The sequence below is a fragment of the Lycorma delicatula genome, chromosome 8, assembly GCF_047948215.1.
Source record: "Lycorma delicatula isolate Av1 chromosome 8, ASM4794821v1, whole genome shotgun sequence".
NCBI lineage: Eukaryota > Metazoa > Arthropoda > Insecta > Hemiptera > Fulgoridae > Lycorma > Lycorma delicatula.
In genome coordinates, this window is record NC_134462.1 from 55,478,713 (window position 1) to 55,498,656 (window position 19,944).

The following is a 19,944-nucleotide window of genomic DNA, read 5'->3' on the forward strand; positions in this document are numbered from 1 at the left end:
ATATTGAGTTTTTTTTAAACACATAATAATGTGATAAATATTTGGAAAAGTTTGATTATATTCAACTGTATTTATTTTTTTTTAAATCGTTTTTTCCGGATATTAGTTGCCGGAAATACCAGATAATACTTAATAATCACCTACAATTTTCTTACTTAGATTTATCTAATTTAATATTAAGATTAATATTCTGAACAATAATTTACTAATAAAATTCTTCTAAATTTGTAATTTTATATATTACATCTCTGATTATGTTTATAATCAAGATTTTAAACGTAAAATATCTCTTTACATACTGATTGTATATCAGACATTTATAATTAGTTTTAAAATAAATAATTTTTGCAGTATTTTTTTCTGCTTAATTTATGATTTGGTTTTTTATTTAAATACATTTTTAAATAATTTATTGTTAATCACGTATTAGAAATTGTTAATTATATAAAAGAATCGATTTTTTTTTAAATGTATAAAATAACGTAAACCTTACGCTGTAGTAAGAAAGAGAAAACATGATAATAAATAACACATATAAACTATTTCAGTTTAAAATTTAAAGAAAATATAATTATCATTGATTTTGAAATAAACTTTACTTTACTTTTTCGTGTCCGAGCGATGAGACATTAAAACCTTTGCAACCAGTATTGTGCCACCGAAACACCAGAAGCATTTCCTTGCCACAGATCTTCCAGTGTGCATTTGGTTGGGCAGAGGGTGCATTTTAGGAGATGTTCAGAGTCCTGAACCTCACCGCACTCGCAGTTCAGGTCGTTAGGCTCTATTTGACGCCATCTAGCGCGGTTAACTCTGGTTGGTGCAACCCCAGTTCGAAGCCGGTTTAAAGTCACCCACGTTTGCCAGTCCAGGTCATGTCCTGGAGGTGTAGGAGCTCTTTTTGGGAACCATGGAGGGGGCTCGATAGATGTAGAGTTCAAAAATCCCTTTCTCGATTTCAGTCTCGGAGGGGGTGGTCGCTCCATCTGGTACATTGTATGTCGTGTATCGGAAGATACACGGTCTTTTATACAGATCTTTTTTATAAGCATGAAATCATGCTTTTATATAATATTATTTCATCTTTTTTTGTATTCATCTTTGTCGACAAGTAATGCTACTCGTCGTTCTAAATAAATGTTTTATTATTACATACAATCGGATCTTTTTTCAAATAAAAAAAGATCCGATTTGTTAGTTTTAACAAATTAACATTTTTTTTTTTTTAATATCTACAATTGTGAGGATGTAAACTTATATTCTTGTACAGATTCAGGCCGACCTTCCAGAGACGTGTGGTTAATTGAAACCCAACCATCAAAGAACATCGGTATCCTCGATCTAGTATTAAAATCCTAATAAAAGAAACTAACTTTACTAGGATTCAAACTTTAGAACTCTCGACTTTGAAATCAGCTGATTTACGGTGACGAGTTTTACCACTGGACCAACCCGGTGGTTAGATTATTTTTTTTTTCATTGTAACTGCAAAAATTTCAGTATCAAATACTTAAATTTCTTTAAAGTAACTGTTAAAAGTTTATAAACTTCTAAAAATATTTAAGAAATAAAAATATACTTTAAAATGTTACATCTTTCTCTCTCTACAAATGAACAATTTTTATTAGAAAAAATAAAAGTTTTAAAAGTAATATAAGAGTATATAGAACAGTATAAATTTTATATTAAATAATATAAAAAATGAGCATTAAAAAAGGTATATCGTTTAATATTTGAGAAATAATACAAGTAAGTACAATCCCTAACAAATAATCGTAAAGGAAAAACATAGAATTGTCACCGGAGCGAAAATTATGATAACCTATTCTAATGGACGAAATCACGATATTTCTTTATAAAAATTCTAGTAATATGTTATAAAATTATAAAACATAATAAAACTCTGATAAAAGTTTTATTACATAGTTTTCACGGAAAATATACCTCTACTTTAAACGAGTAACTAAATATGTAGAACAAGAGAAAAATATCGACGGCAAAAGTTTACGCAGATTACATTAAATTAAAATAAGGAAACAAGCCGACAAATATCTAGTTAATTCATTACAAGGAACTGAATAGAAGAAATGTATTTGATGCAGCTTAATATTTACAGTAAAACTTTGCTCTTTCTATCAATCCAAATATTTGTACAAAAAAAATTACTAACCTTTCAATAGTTATTATATGATAAAATAATTATGATATTCGAAAGTTTTCATATTTGTACATATAACCTTTACAAAATTTACAGATTAATAAAAATTACATATTATTTACAATCGCCAGAAAATTCCATTTTTTCCCCTCCTTTGTATAATTATCTGGTGAATGACGTCACCAGTTTTAAAAGAATATTATTCTAAGCATGAGCATCCGTCAAATGAAATCATGCTTTTATATAATATTATTTCATCTTTTTTTGTATTCATCTTTGTCGACAAGTAATGCTACTCGTCGTTCTAAATAAATGTTTTATTATTACTTTACAACGTTCCTAAACTTGATTTCAAAACAAAATACATAATTTTAAAACTTGGTTTTTAAACAAATTGAATACTAATAATGGGAATGAGATGATTAATCAGATTTTGACAAGATTACTAAAACTTATTATAATTTAAAATTAAATTAACTTTAAATTAAGATGTTACCTTTTTAACTGCTCGTTTCTTCGTTTCAAAAAACAATTGAGTAGCCTGAAACATAAAATTAAAAAATAAATTTGTTTATTCTGCACAATCATTAATTAGTCTATTTTATTAAAACATTAAATAGACTAAACATAGTTGAGACTAAATAGTCACAACTATGCGTGCGATAGTGTTTCACAAAGGCCCGCAGTGGCACTTCGCAGTGTATCAGCATTTTTATTATATGTTCACATTATCAGTTTCAGTGACCATTACCAACTGTAAACCGATCCACCACAGTAGAGATGCATCACTGGATTATAAACTAAAGTACCCAGCAATCAGTAATAAAGGCTAATTTTTAGTCACCTATAGATATTTATTAGCCAAATACACGCTTCCATTAATTTATGTTATAAGGTACTTTCTAATCAGTCACATCATTTCTCTTCATCGATGGCCATTCAAATACTAGTAAATTTCCTAAAATCATCCTTAGAATACAAATATGGATGGAAGTCCGACTTGTTTAATCGATTAATCGTTTTTTTTAACAATCTTTGTTTAAAAAATCCGCAGAAAAATATTGTTATCAAAGAGGCATGACGGCGACTTCATAATGTAAATTTCTAAGTTTAAATTTCAGGTTTTCATTTTCAGCGAAAATTTTAAAAATAATATTATATTTTGCCAGTTAACGATGTCAGCAAATAAAAGTCCGGGTTTTTAATATTAAGATGAAAAGATTATGTATACTCTTTGTTCAAAGGTTAATAGATCTTTGTTCAAAAAAAGTTGTTAAACTATTAGTTTATTATATTAACTTGAACTGTTGGAAGTTGTTCAACGCGGATGTTAAATAGATTAAAATGATCATGCGATTCACGAAAAAGAAGCAAGACAATTCTTAGATAAAACATTTACTGGTAAATGGTAGAAGACCGGTAAATTGGCCACCTAAATCACTGGACCTTACTCCCTTAGATTACTGTTGAAAGAGATTAGTTGATGAAACGCAAGTTGTACAAGCAAAAAGTAGACACATCTGAAGATCAGATAGCTCGCATTCTCTATGCTGATGCCCTCATCAAGGAACTCTATGAAATCATTAGGTTGGCGACAGAAAATGTAAGAAAACAAATTGAAAACTGCATCGATGTCAATGGTGGAATTTTTGAACATTTACTGTAAATTAATACAGTGCAAACTACTGCTTTCATGAGGGGATCTACTAATAATACTGATGCCTCGGATGAAGCGTGACGATGTCTAGGGCTAGAAAGGTATCCCCCAGACAATCATGGTATGGCGTGGCGATATATATAGATGGGCATATCAATAGACTCAAAAGAACTGACCGGTGGGCCGACCTGCCATGCCGGACATACAGCCGGTAGGTGGGAAGGCCCATTTGAGTACAACAGGCACTCCCCTGGATGGCGCAATACCAACCAGTCGGACCGGCCCAGGGGAGGAGAGTCAAAAAAAAAAAAGGAAGGTATCCCCTATGCCTAGAATGTTCTGGTCTGTCCACTTACAATAGTGAAGGAATCGAAGCTACTCGATGATGGTATGTGGGACCCTCAAAGTGTGAGGGTACGGGTCGCGTGGGGTAAGCACCAGATGTGCGCAAAGCATACCTCGTACTTCGTGTGTTAGGGAGTAAAAGAGTAGCTATCCAGCTCAGGGATGGGCTGGCTATCCAGAAGAGGAGTCGGCATGTCATGATGACGCTAAGAGACCCCTGTGGGAAACCCCTACAGAGAGCTAGGCAAGGAGGGCAGGCTGCTGCCACGACACCCTGAGGTGACTGAGTGATAATTGTCGAACTGGTTGGCTTGGGGGTGTTCCAACTAAAATAAAAAATACAGCAAAAACGACTGTAAATATTTTCTTTTAGGTAAATTAAAAATATTTTAATTTTTCAAAATTTCAAATTTAGTGTACTAAAAAAAAGTGTTTTTAATTTCTACAGATTCATAACAATTTTCTATTAAGTCTTGTTTTTAAAAACAAATGTTTATTTGTTTGTTTGTTCTTCATAGAATCTATTACATCAATTTTCTCAAAATTAGATTCTCTACAAGTTTTAATAAAATTTTGGCATTTATAAGTCATTTAAAAAAAAGTACTTCAAACCTAAAAAAAAACATGTTTTTCGTCACCGAGGTTTTCTGTTTTACGTTGGATGCCATGAAAACTTGGGGAGATCAAGTTTTGGGACCTATTTTATTCAATATTTCAGGTCAAAAATCATAAAAAACCATCAAATTTATTCCTTCTATAAAGCCTTAAAAATTACAGTATGGCTTCATTTCACCGGGTGAACTAAGATCCGGCCAGATCTTTTGCTAACCGTAACTCGATAACAAAGCTTTTTCGGATATGTTTGTATAAACTTATTCCCGTATTTCAAACTCTAGAATCAGTTTCTAAATTAATTTATTTACTTCTGAATCATTCTGAATATTAAAAATGGAAAATGGAAAATATGAAAATATTACACATAGATCTGGGAAAACCTAATTATATGATGGTTAATTTACACATAATCATCGTTTAGTGCCAGGAAGGAATTCTTAACATAAAATCCTCCCAAATCTATCGGCCTAACACTTAATAATTTTGTGAAAAATAAATATAAATGACAAAACAAACTAAACATAGTAGACAAAGAGAAATATTAAGTGTTCATAATAAACTTAAATAAAATACAAATTCTTAAAAGATCTTCCAAAAACAATCCGTTTAAAAAGTTTAAAATTCAGTTGAATCTTAAAAAATTCTACACATATCTTGCCAAAACCTCCTTTTTTGCCAAAAGGAAGATGTATTCCCTTTGGTACCGATCTGTATCATCACGCCATTAATCAGTATCCTGATTACAATTAGCTGAACAAAGTAAAAATTATTCATTAATAATTTTCTATTTGAATTACGGATAAAAAATCCTTGATCGCTTAAAAGGTTATGGGAGAAACAGAAACCAATTGTCTTGAGGAAGCTACTGGTTCCTCTGATGGTGTTTTTAGTCTCGTGGATGATTAAGATGCTTCTAAGGATTGATGATTCTGTTGCCCACCCTTTTTTTTTATCCATAATTCCTTTTTCCCAATTTTATTTTCGGTTCTTGTAAATCGGGCACTGAATATGCCGTAACCTATGTAGCTTACCTATCCTTAGTAAAACCTAATGATCTTGTGAACATATACGGGTTTATTTTTCATGTCCAGCAGTTCCGTAATATAAGTTTAATGGATTAAATACCTCTGAAGAAGTAGAATATTTTAATCCTTTCTAAATACAAATAATACCATAACAATTCTAAAGCGTAATTTACAAGGGTATTACAACGTCCATATGTATATAAAGGTAAAAAAAAAGGAAAAGACGCCAATAAACAACAGTATTCATGAATTTAGTTAAACACAAAATATTTATTATACTTCACTAATGAAAAAACCTTTAAATAAATGAAAAAAATGCATAAATAAGTAAAATGTACATACGTAAAAAAGCTTTTCGTGAAACGATTTTTTGTTGTGCCTTACAAAAGTGGGCGATACTAATTATGAGCAACGTTGTGCAATCAAGTTTTGTGTTAAAACTCGGTAAGAATGCTACTGAAACTTTTTCAAGATTGAAAAGGGCGAATGGAGATGACGCTTTGTCATGAGCCCAAGTTTTTAGGTGGTTTAAAGCATTTTCAGATGGCTGAGAATCAATTACGTCCCAAAGAAGCAAAATGAGCAAACCAAAACCATGCTAATTTGTTTCTTCTATAGTAATGGCACTATCCGTAAGGAGTTTTTGCCTACAAGACAGACTGTAGATCAATACGTTTACCGATAAATTCTTGAAAGACTGCTGAAAAGAGTTGCCCGCGTGAGACCAGCCATCAAAGACAACTGGTTACTGCATCATGACACTGTACCATGTCTCACTGCACACTCAATTAATGACTTTTGGCAAAGAAAAACATTCCTGTAGTTCCTCAACCAACTTATTCACCTGACTTGCATCCCTGCTACTTTTTATTGTTCCCGACTTTAAAAAACACCTCAAAGAACAACATTTTAGAACAGTAGAAAACATTAAAAAAAAATGTAACCAACCATCTGTAGGATATTCCGGTTTCTGAGTTCTAACACTGCTATGAAAAGTGGGAAAACATTTTGAAGCGTTGCGTGGCTTCCCAAGGGAACTATTTAGGAGTCCATCTATAACTGGATTGTAAATAAAAAGATTTTTTTGAACCAGTCTCATTACTTTATTTGCAGACATTGTATATAAAACGTAAAAAAAGATAAATGCAAATAATGCAAAACATTTAGAATTTTAAAAACAAAGCAACTACATTTTTTCTTTTCATTTGTATATTTTAATTCAAACCCGATTTCGTACATTTCAACTTAAAGTGACGATAACATTAGATAAACATATTCTGAATATGTTTATCCTTTCATCCGGATGTCCCGAGTTCGAATCCCGGTCAGAAATGGCATTTTCACACACGCTACAAATCATTCATCTCATTCTCTGAAACAATACCTAACGGTGGTCCCGAAGGTTAAAACAAAAAAAAAATCCTGAATAAAATTCAAAATCCCACAAGTATCTTTTAGAATAATTGCATAATAAATTTTTGATAATTAATTTCACCAAATAAGCTCCTGCATGGAAATATAAAATGGAAATTTTGTAACGTATGAAAAATGCCATGTCTGACCGGGATTCGAACCCAGGACTTCCGGATGAAAAGACGAGACGCTAATTCGGAGTGGTAGCGTGTGATTAAATTACATTTAATCATATATAATATTTAATGTTAGTATACGAATCAGTTTACCGAGGTTTACTAGGAGCTTGAGTATTAATAATACATATAACTAAAGTGGAATAGGAATGGTGATAGAACGGATGGCATAAGTGGAAGTTTGCCCTTAGGGAAGGATAGTCCAGGTAATACAGACCAAGGCGAGAGTAGAGGAATGAGAAAGAGGGACTGAGTAAGGCGGTTAAGAGAAAGAGACTTTACTCTATTGACACGCAATACATCCAAAGTGAAACCTTTAACGGCTTAATCGACTCCATGGAAGCACATAAATCACCATACTATTCTCATTAGAGATATTTCTGTTGAATTAGAATTATTTCATAATTAATGATCAATACAAATTATTACAATAATATGTTCTTGACAAAAGTATAAAAACTATTTTTAAAATGCACGAAAGTGGATTTTTCAATACAAATTAAAAATACAAAACTATTCCCATTAATAATCCCTATCACTTATGAAACACTGCAATTAAATATAAATAAATAATATATAACTCAAGTAATTACGACAAAGTTCTATAATTTGATATGTAATTACCTTATGTAAGTAAAAAAAATTCCTTTTTTTTAATCTTACTTTACTTAATTTATTTTTTAACGTAATTCATTTAACTGGTTAGAAAAGATTATCCATTTCTTTCTCTTTTTGTTAAAATTTTTTAGCCTCAATATTCTTCTTACATTAACAATTTCTTCATTTCTTTACTAATTTACTAACAAAATTTTGTTTTAAAAATAAATTTACCGATCTTGGATGCTTTAATATCCTATTTTGTTCATCGACATTGTATTCTTTTTTCACAAGCATTCTGCTAAAAAATTTCTCTTTTCCAATTATTCCTAAAATCTCTTTAGCCCATTCTCAATTAACCCTTCTAATTAAAAAATTCTCCTTAACAACATTCCTCAGAAAATTGTATTTAGTTTCTCGCTTCCCTACTAGCCATGTTTCAATGTCGTAAAGTTTTATCGGTACAAATATTTTAAGTTTTTATTTCAAAAACAATTTATTTATTTACCGGTTTGATACCAACAGTTTTCCTTTCTATGTAAAATCACTTCAGATTTTTGTAATTCTATATTTAAAATACTGAATTTAAAACCTTTGGTATATTGTTTTCCTAGCACCCTAAATAGGATGTTAAGAAAACACAACACGAAGTTAAATGAGGAATTAAATAACTCCTAATCTTTCTTTCCAAAACATATCATTATGTAAATAAATAGTACTTCAATCACTGCTTTACCGAATACTATTACATGATTTTTATTTTTGTTTTATTGATTTTGAGTCAATAGAACAGTAACAATATCTCGGTATATTGTCCTAATACAGCAAAAACCATAACTATTCCTTAACGTATTCAAAAAATGATTTACGTACTTACGCTGATTTACATAAATCATCATCAAAAAACACTTAAAGCATATCATCTTCTTTTTCTATTCAATTCGTATTTGTCTCTAACTTAAAAATTTACAATAATAAGTCAGAATCAGTGAGCAAAATTCTCCTTCCTTTTTAAAGACGCCAACACTATTACAACTTGTAGCAGATTTTTATTTTTTTTTAGGGGGAAAACAAATATTGACTTAAATGATCATTAGCCATTGTTCTACGATGGAACTTTCCCACTCTGATCAAAAAAGCAAACAAGTCAAAAGACCAGTCTTATCAAACAAATCATCCTCAAAACAAATTTGTCATAGAACATTAAAATCCATAAAAGAACACAAGATAACAGAAGTTATAAATCCCATACCACTTAAAAACACAAAATTCATTTTTAAAGAAATCTTGTCAAAACTATCTAAACGGATTTAAAGGACCCGCAATTATTTAAAATGCATCCATAAAACAAATCCATTAGTAGCTTAGAAAACTTATTTCATAGAATTTATCGCCTAGGATTTTCTGTAGGTCAACCTTTTTGTTTCTGTTCTCCATCCTCCTGACGGCCTCTACAGAGAGAAAAAACGTAATCTCTATTCAGAGAGATTTTTCGGATTGAAAGAAGTTTAGGAGCCGTAGCAACCTATTCGTAAGACAATTTAACGTTTGGGGATCTACTATTTTCAATTTTTTCTTGCTTCGAAGTAAATGACCTTTTTTATGATACTTCTCTTCTGAATGTCACCAAACATGGATCTATTTCGTTGTTTATCATAATGCTGAAGGTTCGAATCTCTGACATCCAAAGAACCGCTATGGTGTTGAGATGAACAGAAGTACTTCCAGTCAAAAACAGCCTTTCCGTTCACTTCGGTTTATTAAAGGAGAGGACATGCTAAGCGAAGGTACAACTTCTTTGTTGCGTTGTGTTTTTAATAGCTTATACGCTACAACTCCTTGCTCAATAAATTTTTCAACATTTTCTCTTCTATGCAGTTCAACAAGTCCCTGAGCACGACTATTCCCTTTGAGGTAATTAGATTACGATGCGGTGCAACCTCAATATCCATTAATCCGATCCTGTTGGCTTTGAGTAGCCTTAACGATTGCAAATCGTTGACGATTTCGACAAACATTCCCATAGCATCCTTTCTTACCTCCTTTATCAATACTCCTGCAGGTTTCACGATGCTTCATGCTATACGAAAAATGACTAATCTTCGATAAATCCCCTTTACTTCTCATGATAACGAAATATTTTGGCATCGCTACACTACTGCTTGGTCGAATTTGTTTCAATCTTTTCTACATCACTGAATTGTATGCTCTTTCTTCGCTTCGTTTGTGAAGACAAAAGCTCTCCAGGACAAGGAATTTTGTGTGGATTGTCTGCCATAGAAGGTGTGGGAGTAAAAGAAATCATCCGCTGAAGATGCCAGTCAAGATGTCACAAGGTGCTGGCGAAGAAGTTGTTGAGCATGCCCCGGACCGGTCCTGCCTGAATTTCCCAGTCAACAGCCTTTCACAGATTTAACCCGACCTGTGGAGTCAAGTACTGCCTGACTCACATACCAACATCCCAGGGCTTTCAAGTAGCAGTAAGGGATAGCTTATCCATACTGTTTCCTATGAGACTCACTCCCTGCTAAGAACCAAAGTGCTTGACTCATGCTGAACGGCGTAAAACTTCGGCAGAGCAAGCTCATATCAGCTTAGCCCCAACCCACTTTCCACTACAGCTTGAAAGCGCGGAAGTGGAGTTTGATTTTATACAGGTCTATACCAGACTTCATTAACAATTTCTAAACATCTCGTCAGAGGAGTTAGCCTACTATGCTGCGTGTAACGATATAAACTAAATATTTGTCAGACACAAAAGACACGCTAAACCAAATCGATTTCTGAACATTCTTATAAACAAACATCACATCCTGAAGCTCTCTTCTTTCCTTAAGTCATGATTTTCTAATATCTCTATGCATTTTCTTAAATCAGAGACGTTCAGAAAGACTACGATAATACATATCAGAAAACAATCTTCTCTGGACTGCTTCAATTTTATCGCTGGCGTCATTCATCTTTTTATAATTATAATAATGTTATAAAATTTCGAAACTAATTTGTAATTTACATTTACTTACTGAGATTAATCTGAATTTATTAATATAAATCAATTACTTACATAACGGGTATGGTATAGTAACCATCAGAACAAACGTAACTGAAATTCTTATTAGAACTTTAGTTTTAATTAAACAAATTTAAAGTAAATCACTTCCCCTAATGTGAATAGTTCAGTAATTCTGTCCCAGTTTTTCTTACATTTTTACGATTATTCAACAGCTGAGTTACAAGAAGCACAAATCAGATTTACTTTTTGTAATATTAATCACCTTTTCTATTCAGTGAATCCCATTCGGAAGAAAATAAACATATCACTTCCAGATCTAAACACCATCTATATTTAGGTAAGCTGGATGTATTGATGTGGAACACTATTTTTGCTTCAGTAAATAAGACAGTGAGATATTACTTAACATCTTCTTGTAAGCATGGCATGGGAATTTTTGAGAGTAGTTATGGCTTATTTAGATGCTGCTAATGTCTTATATCAAGGAGCCTTGAATCTTTTTATTATAGTACTTCATATACAGTAGCATTTATTATTTTTATTCTTCAGTTAGATAATCTAATTCAATAATTTCTACCAAATTATATATTTTAATAAGAAATATGTATTCTTTTTAATTATTTGTAATTTTAAGTAACTTTTATTGCGTAATCGATTATAATTTTATTTTACCAATTATTACAATAATTTCAATCACATTTTCATTAAAATCGTTAAATAAAGTTAAAGAGATCCATTTTAAAACATATTTCTTAAAACTGAAAGTCTCTAGAGAATAACAGCAATTGAAAGAGTGCATTAAAGAAATGACAATGAATGGTCTCAAATTTTCTACCGAAAACTTCCTCCACAATGAAGAGCGAGAGAAAAACTAGTAGGGAGAAAAATAATACCTTAACTTGAAGTGTTCAAGGAGGTCGGGTAAAAAGGGATAGATAGACGGACTGATAGGCGAGGGAAGGTGGAAAAAAAGAGGAACAAAGAAAGTAGTATAAGAGTAAAGAAGTTTCAGAGTGATGTAGGGGATAGGGTTTAGGAGAAGTAGTAGAATTGAAGGGGAGGTGAAACGGGATACGGTGCCATTAGAATCAAAACTTAGGAACTTCGTTAGAAGGCATACTTTGGGTGGCCCAGTCCCTTTTGATCTTTTGTTTGCACATAGCTCGGGTTGCGAACTTCCCTGACACGCTGGATCCAATCCGAATCTCTATATATACTAGTACCACCCCAAACTCCCGACTGATATACAAATACACTTACACAACATATAAACATATATATATATATATATATATATATATATATACACACACACACAAACATAAGCCGGTTACCAAACAACCAATCTCCGCAAACACTGTTATTACCTTCATTACAGTAATGTCACGGTTTATAGGAACCCTAAAATCGATTGACTACGAAGGCCGCCAACACAAACACGTACATATATTCTCTCTTTCTCTCTATCTATCTATCTTTGTTCTCATTCTAGCATAACAATAGATAGGCTGCAATTTATGGCAAATATATGTCATCCAACATTTTACAATTATTATAATATTTTTTTAATAGTCATACAGATTATCCGTTCACCAACCAACCGACAATGGGTTACGATCGATCCAATTTTCATTTCAACCAGTACTTAATAGGATTTTAATCATGACCTAAAGTATTATTTTTTTTTTTTTTTTTTTTTTTAGATTTAAATGAGGTATGAATATAATAAGTTACATATGTAAAAAATATGCATACATTTTTTTTTTGCATTTACGTGTTAAATATTCGTGTTTGCAAAAAGATATTGTTTGTAATGAAGAAAAAATAATTTTATTCTGGATAATTTTTTCCATGAAATTGCAGAAAAATTAAAGATCATATCATAAAAATCAATTTCAAATATTTTTCTGTGGTCAAATCGTTCAAGTAAAAATGTTTAAATAATTGTTTTAGTTCTTTTTGATACATATTTTAATTACAAAAAATTGAAACTGTAAGTTTTAATACGGTTCCGAATATGAAAATTACGTTATAAATATTATAACATGAAAATTGAAATTAGATGGGTCGTTATCTCTACATTGCTCATTATCTCGATTAGTATCGTTTTTCTTTTTATTTTAGGGTGAATGTTATTTGTTTGTATTAATGTATAATTATAATAATAATTTGTAATAACGTATAATTATTTTGAAATACAAAAATGTATTACAGTACCAATTTGTAAAATTTTTTATTGAATTGTTTTTATACAATTTCAAATAATAGGTAAAACAGTTCAATATAATTGTACAATACTACATTTATATTAGAATAACATACACTCAAATTTTAATTTTTAAATAGGTGTACGAATTTAAACAATGTTCATATAAAATAGGCCTATATACGTGTATATATATAAATATATATATTTCGTACACCTATTTGTAAACTAAAACTTGAGTTTATTTTATGCTAATATAAATGTAGTATTGTAAAATTATATTTAACTGTTGTATCTATTATTTGAAATTGTATAAAAAAAATTCAATAAAAAATTTTACAAACTGCTACTCTAATACAGTTTTGTGTTTCGAAATAATTATACGTTTCTTTATAAAGAAGTTCATTTTTTATTAATGTATTTTCATCTTTCAGGCCGAAAGAGCAAGAAGAATTGATTTGTATTCGGCCAACTTGTGATAGAGAAATTAATGTAAGTAATTTTTATTTTTTGTATTGTAATTTTTTTCAAAGATTTTCCCCTAATTTGTTCTTTTAATAAAGCAAAAATAATAAAATTTAACAATAATAAAATAAACAATAATTTTAATAATAAAAATTTAACATCAAAAATTAACTTAAACGTCAGGAAAAAATTGTTGAAAGTATATGTTTGGAGCGTTGCTTTATATGGAAGTGAAACTTGGACGACCGGAGTTCCTGAGAAGAAAAGATTAAATCTTTTGAAATGTGGTGCTATAGGAGAATTCTAAAAATCAGATGGGTGGATAAAGTGACAAATGAAGTGATGTTGCGGGAAATAGATGAAGAAAGAAGCATTTGGAAATATATATAGCTAAAAGAAGGGACAGACTTATAGCCCACATATTAAGGCATCCTGGAATAGTCGCTTTAATATATTGGAGGGACAGGTAGAAGGAAAAAATTGCGTAGGCAGGCAACGTTTGGGGAATATGTAAAACAAATTGTTAGGGATGTAGGATGTAGGGGGTATACCGAAATGAAACGACTAGCATTAGATAGGGAATCTGGGAGAGCTGCATCAAACCAGTCAAATGACTGAAGACAAAAAAAGAATAAAATTTTAATTTATTTAAGATAAAAAAAAGGAATAAATTTCTTTATGATACATGTATGTATTTTTGTGTGTTTGTCAGTGAGAGGTTGTTTGAATACACAAGTGCGAACTCTTTTTTTGTATCTATATTAAGTAAGCACCGTTTGAACAAATTTAAATATTTTTTTCTCGTTAGTTATAATTCCTAATTTTTTAATGATGCCACATTATTTGCATTATGACAAACTGTACATTTTAAAAATAAACCAATATTTCGTCAGTATTTTATTTTTATATGTAAAACGCATTAAAAATCTTTAAGAATTATTATGTTCTTCCGGTTAACACTAGATATCCTTCTTTTTCTTGTTTAGCCTCCGGTAATTACCTTTCAGATAATACTTCAGAGGATGATATATGTGAGTGTAAATGAAGTGTAGTCTTGTACAGTCTCAGTTCGACCATTCCTGAGATGTGTGGTTAATTGAATTCCAACCACCAAAGAACACCGGTATCCAAAATCTAGTATTCAATTCCGTATAAAAGTTTATTTCGATAAAGTAAGAAGTAAAAACTGCTACATCCATGAAACCATATCATAAAAAACTACTGATCCGAAAATAAACGTTTTAAAATCCATTTCATAATTTTAGTTCTAAAAAAATTTTATTATATTCTGTTGGTTAAACTGTGATAATTTTTTAAATAAAATAACTTACTTGCGTTAAAATTTGAACAAATCAAATAAGACCCAAATTATCGTTGTGTAGAATAACCTGCAACATTGTAGCTAAAAATTAAAAATTATTATAAATAAAATCAGATCTAATTACAGATCTGTTATAAATCAGATCATACAAAGGAAATAACATGGACAATCTGAGTTGAAGGTTTTACTAGGAATTTACCATACGTATTGAGATGGCTAAAAATGACAAAAATCTCTACACATGTTTAAAGATTAAACGCAATTGTATGTATGTTTTACGCTTATTCTAAAAACACTGTTAAAAATACACTTTTAAATTGTTTCATATGTTTTATTTTTAATAAAAATTAATACTTTTTTTTATTGTTTATATTTTCATTTATCTATTTCTTTCTTTTATACAATATACAGAGTGTTCCGGGAGTGTTCAGGGGATTCCCCGAACTTCAACTAGTGAATCAGAACATCAAAATCAGAAAAAATTCGTAAGTCATATTTTGCTTTATTTTCCTTCTGGACGCCATTTTGCGATTTTGAAAAACAAAAGAATTATTTCTCAATAATTTTTTGTCTGTATTTATTTCCTCCACTAAATGTAATAAAAATTATTAATAACAATTAATAATAGTAAATTAATAAAAATTATCACCTTGCATTACGGTGCGCAAGCGTACTACCAGAATATATGTCTGCGATAACTCGACTGTTTGTAAATGGATTAATATAAATGAGGTGTCATTTTGTTAAAAATAAAAATTTAATAAATTTTTTAATAAGTAAAAATTTGATCAAACAAATAATTACAAAGATATTGAAAATTAAAAAATTAAGATGGCCGCCATTTAAAAATTTTAGAAGGTGACTTTTTCAAAATTTTTTATTTTGAATAACATGACGCTAATCTTAGATTTACCAAATTTAATTAAAGTAGGTTTACCCGTTCCTGAGAAATAATTTTTTTTTTGAAAATCATAAAATGGTGCCTAGAAGGAAAATAAAACAAAATAAGACTTATGTTTATAAGAACGTTTTTGCTCATTTTTGTATCCTGAATCAGTACTTGAAGTTCGGAGAATACGTCCCGGAAACTCCGTATACATTTTTCCCAGTTCCTACTAATACTGACCGAAACGTTTTAGATGGTTCTCTAGTTTCATATTTGAATAAATTTATCTATAAACGGTTTTTGAACGGGATTTTATTATTCTTGAAGCCAATATAGCAGTTCTGAGCTACAGATTCCCATCATCAGAACTCATATTTATGGTTTGTTATTCCCTCCTTCAATAACAAAACTAATACACTTAGATTTTGAAAAATGTAAAAAATTATTTAAAAAAGATGTGATTATAATCTGAGATTTAGTTCGCAGTCAGGTTTTTTTTCGTAATATTTATTAACATCTTTCTTATTTTGATCAAACTGTACAAGTTAGAATTATAATTGATAAATATCGTAACAGTATTAAATTAAAAATTCTGTTTAGACGTTAAAATAAAATCAGAAAATAAAACCAACTTTTTTACTTCCTTGTACGAAGTATTGTGATCCCGAAAATTTCGGTTTTCAGATTTCAACGGAAATATCCATTTTGACTAGTTTCGGCGTGACGTATGTATCTCGCTTAACTCAAAAACGATTAGCCGTAGGATGTTGAAAGTTTTGATTTATATATGTTGTAACATCTAGTTGTGCACCTCCCCGTTTGACTGCAATCGACTGAACCGAAAGTGTCCAATGCCCACCTATTTGGTTCTCCCCAGAAGATATGTGAGGCTTACAAGGTCAAATGGTCTGTATACCACCTGTTCTTTGATTTCCAAATCTTTGGAACCAATCCAACAAAACTTAGACCTGGGTTCGGATATGAAATTTCTATTAAACCAGAACGAAGGAATAAGACGTCTGTTGCGGTTCCTCTCTTACTGTGGAATGAAGAATATGATTTAGTGATTTTTGTATTTATTGTTGTCACTTGTCTATGTTTATTATTTATTGTTCCTATTTCTTTACTGTTTATTTTTGTTCCTTATGATTTTTGTCGTTTGTTGAAAGAAAATGTCCAAAATATTTAAACTTGGGGCATTTTCTTAACTGCGGTAATAAGTAATTGAGAAATTTTCGACGATATATCATAAGTGGTACTTATTTTCATTGGTTCCAAAGTTTTACACAAATTAAATTTTAATTAATTAAATATTTGGATCTTAAACTTGGAAGACACATCGGTTCAAATCAAACTTCATCTCCTTTTTTTTTTAATTTAAAAATATTGATTTATTAATAATTATTAACCTCTGATTGTAAAAAACGTTTACTATAGATAATAAATCTATAATAACAATAAAAAAAATTTGAAAAAATACCAGAAGCTATTAATGAAATAAAATTTTATGTACTTTACATTTTAAAAAAATACGTATATGTAATTTAATATACAAGGAAGGCATGTGGTATCCAATCAGATTTTTTTTATTAAAAATTTGGTTCATTCATTATAAATTTATTTATTTATTGTTTTTAAGAGAAAAATAAAACCTACGTAGATAAATTTTTATTTTATAATAATTTTTTGGCGGTATTAAATATTTACGTTATAATCTCTCGAAACAAAGAACAGATGTGTTGAATCTCTATAATCGATTTAAAGGAGAGAAAGCTCAACAGTAAATTTGTTTCTCTTTTTTTCTGACATCCTGTAACAGCTTCTGATGGATGATAATTAAATTAACTTTCTTTGTAGCGTGTAAAAATATATTACGCCTGACCTGGAGTCGAACCCAGAACCTTTGGATGAAAGGCAGAGATGTTACCACTCCGCCAAAGAGAACAACTACTTTATAAAACAAAATAAAAACATTTTTTTCTTTTATATACTTCCATCAGTAACACTGATGATCCAGTTCTTTAATGCTGATAATTGATATAAGAAAGCTGTTCACAAAAAAAGCAGATAAAAAAATAAAGTAAATTTACATAATTTTTTTCAGTCGAAGTATGTAAATTATTTAATAACTTTAACGACTTTATCGAAGCTAAGTTTGAGTAAGACATACATCATTATAAAATCTTGCTCTGAAAAAGAATATGATAAATATCTACCCTAATCACCACCTGATATCCTTTTCCCAAAAACCGATTTAAATTTTATTTTTACGTCTATGTATTTATTACTTATTAATTCTAAAATATATCTTTATTTTTATTTCATAGAATTTTTAGATTTTATTTTTGTATAATATGTTTTTCTGGCATAATGTTCAGAACCATCTAAGATAATTTATTATTTTGTTTGAAGGGTCTCGCTTTATTACTGTTTCCATTTATTATGTGTGATATTTTAAAGATTTTCTTATTTATTTTTACATTTTTTCCCATAAATTTTCGATAAATTTTCTATACTATTTATTCTATTGCTTGTCCGTAACTAAATTACGATGAAAAAACAGGAAAATTAAACATTTTCTATGGCATTCCTAATCACTTTAAAACTACTTCTCCCTACTGCAACACTATCCGTAAAAAAAAGAGAAACAAGCTGATACAGATATTTTTTTTTTCAAAAAATAAAATTCAACCTGAGAGATATATTATAAAATAAACATACAGGTTTAACATTGAATTTAGACCAAAATTTAATTTTAATAAAAAATAAAAAAAAACATGATGCTGTTTTCTAGACATAAAATATTCTTTCAGAAGAAATTTTCACTTAAAAGAATGTGTTTATCAAGTACGTTATCGTTATTTACTATCACCTAAACATATCTTTGTGAACATCTCACACGTTACGTTAAGAAATTGCAATATATTGTTAGCAAAATTTGTAACATGATATTAGAAAGGGAGAAGTGAAACAAAGACAAGATGGTACTGCTTTAACATCGTTAGGGTAGGAATATTCGAGAGGCGCTAAGCGTCTTGTCTTTCTGAACAGCTCGCTAATTCCTACACCATCTTGTGACAGACAAAGTATTCTATCTCCATTCATAATAACGCTCCTTTTGCATACGTTCTATTCTTCTAACTGTTGTACCATATTTATTCTTAATTCTCCCACTTTACCTTTCCCTCCTTAATACTACACTATATATCTCTATTACATTATTTATCTCCCATTTTTACCTCTACTTGTACTACTCCAAAAATTAAGTTACAGATTATTTTAATTGTAAAGTATCTAAAATTCCAGAAAGATATATTTCATTACTAATAAAAAACCAAACATTATTTACAAAACTAACTAATACTATAATTGAAAATTTTCGTAATCGATAGTATCTGTTATTTTTATTAATATATTGAACAAATAAAAGAATCATTTAGAGTACAAAATTTAATTTAATATTAACTAATTAATCTAGAATAAAAAATATATAATTTTATTATAAAATCTATGTAGTATATAATTCTTTCTAGAATTACAATAGTTTTCGTTTTTAGAAGTTCGGTAGCCTGGGTGCGAGGCTACAGTTATTATGTTGCGCGAGGCTACATCGTTGACTCCGCCTTTCACTTATGTTCAGTGTAGTTACAATCGAGACAGCGTAGTTAACACATCGTCTAAGTACACTTTTTCCAGAAGTAGTGTGTTTTTTTAAAAACTGAACAGTTAAATATTTGTGTTGTTAAAAATATTTCTATTAAAACAATCTTAACATTTTTAACTTAAGATATACAAAATATAAGTAACATTTTGTTTATAACCAGATTGCAGACAAAGTATAGAAGCAATTTTTTTTTTTGTATCTTTGTAAATTTTTAGTGTGTATATACAATCTTATATTCGATATTGAAAATTTTTGTAAACACGTTTACAAAAATTGGGTACTGCTGTAATCTGAGCTGTTGGGAACTGTGTAATCTGGTGAAGGTAATAAATCTGTTTTTCATCTTTTTTTTAGTTTACAAAATTGAAAATACGATTACAATGGTGGTCGATTAAATCTATAT

At 29.9% G+C, this 19,944-nt stretch overlaps 1 long non-coding RNA gene across 1 annotated transcript in view; it reads right to left on the reverse strand.

The window, feature by feature from the left end:
• LOC142328679 (uncharacterized) overlaps positions 1–19,944 on the reverse strand; it is a 443,558-nt gene that overhangs the window by 211,935 nt on the left and 211,679 nt on the right. Inside the window, exon 3 of the long non-coding RNA XR_012757323.1 lies at positions 2,655–2,699. This is a non-coding gene — a long non-coding RNA (uncharacterized LOC142328679). The remainder of the gene's footprint in view (positions 1–2,654; positions 2,700–19,944) is intronic.